The following is a 1,328-nucleotide window of genomic DNA, read 5'->3' as shown; positions in this document are numbered from 1 at the left end:
TTACGAAGTGTGGTGGTATTTGCTTTGGGTGTTCTCGGTCACTCGTGATTTGTTTTAAATTCAGCACTGACGTTCCAGTGAGCGTGACCAAACATTTTGTTTTTCAGTGCTTTCTTTGTGCTGTAGCCCCACAAAGAATGGAAATAAAACATCTGCCCTTTTTTCTTTCCATAGACCTGGAAGTTCACCCATTTCAAAGCCTTTTGGGTGCAAGTAGGAGAAAGAGAGAGGGAAAAAGAAAGCCTAGAAAAAACCTACACCAACTATATGAACAAAGCTGCTTCTTTCCCCCAGTTAAAACCCAAGTAAAAACAAAACCAAACCACCCAGACCTTTCCATTCCTCTTTTATTGTGTATTTTAAAACACAGGCAGATGGAAGAGGAACTGGGCAGTAACTGTATTCCTCATTATCTAGCTATCCCTCGGGCACGCGGGCCAGGCTTTGCCCTCCGCAGGCAGGTTGGCCTCAGCAGCGCCTGCGTGCAGGCTCGGGAGTCGCGTGTGAGCCCTCCCGGGGAGCACAGCGTGCATGGTTACTCGCAGGCATAGTAAGTGTTTTCCAGACCAGGGGTTTGGACAGAGCTGCAGGAACATAATCAAATATGTGGCTGCAGCCCAAGCATGCTGATAGTGTAACTGAAAGCTGCTGGGCTAACGCAGGCCCTGGCAGCAAGCGCTAGGGGATCTCCGTGCGGTTTGGCTGCAGCACCGGACAGCAGTGGGGAGGGTAGGAAAGGAAAACCTGAGAGGCAAAAGCTGGAAAGGAAGGGCAGAAGCCAAGTGCTGGGATCCTACAAGAAGGACCCCAAAGCCTCCATCACACTGGCTTGGCTAGCTGATGGCAAACGTGCTCGGGATAATGCAGACACAGAGTGACATCGCTTTAATGAGTCCTGGCCTTGCCAAGTATGCTGTGCACCGCTCTGGCCTAGAGAGGCTGGGAATGTCTCTCTAAAATTCCTGCTTTTTCTTGAATTGCTTTGGCTTCTGCATCGCTGTTGTGCTGCTGGCGTGAGCGGACAGGACAGCCCGTCGGCGCTCCCCGGTCTCGCGCCCAGCCAGGTTGGGTGCCCTCGCGCCTGCCGGGAACAGAGGCGTCGCAGCCCACGTCCCCGCATTCCAAAGGGAGATGAGCCCTGCAGGGACCTTTCGGAGCAACGGCCGGAGAGTCGGCTCTCCCCTGTGAGCAGAGCCCTGCGTCCTGGCTCCTAGTGCAGCTGGAGGGGCGAGAGACCCCTCGGGGCCAGCCTCTCCCCCCAGCCAAAGCCTCTCTGGTGTCTCTGCCTCTGCCACGGGGCCCCCCATCGCTCCCCCCGCCCCCCTCAG

The sequence above is a fragment of the Egretta garzetta genome, unplaced genomic scaffold (assembly GCF_000687185.1).
Source record: "Egretta garzetta isolate BGI_Z169 unplaced genomic scaffold, ASM68718v1 scaffold512, whole genome shotgun sequence".
Lineage (NCBI taxonomy): Eukaryota > Metazoa > Chordata > Aves > Pelecaniformes > Ardeidae > Egretta > Egretta garzetta.
Note: the sequence above shows the minus strand (reverse complement) of the source record.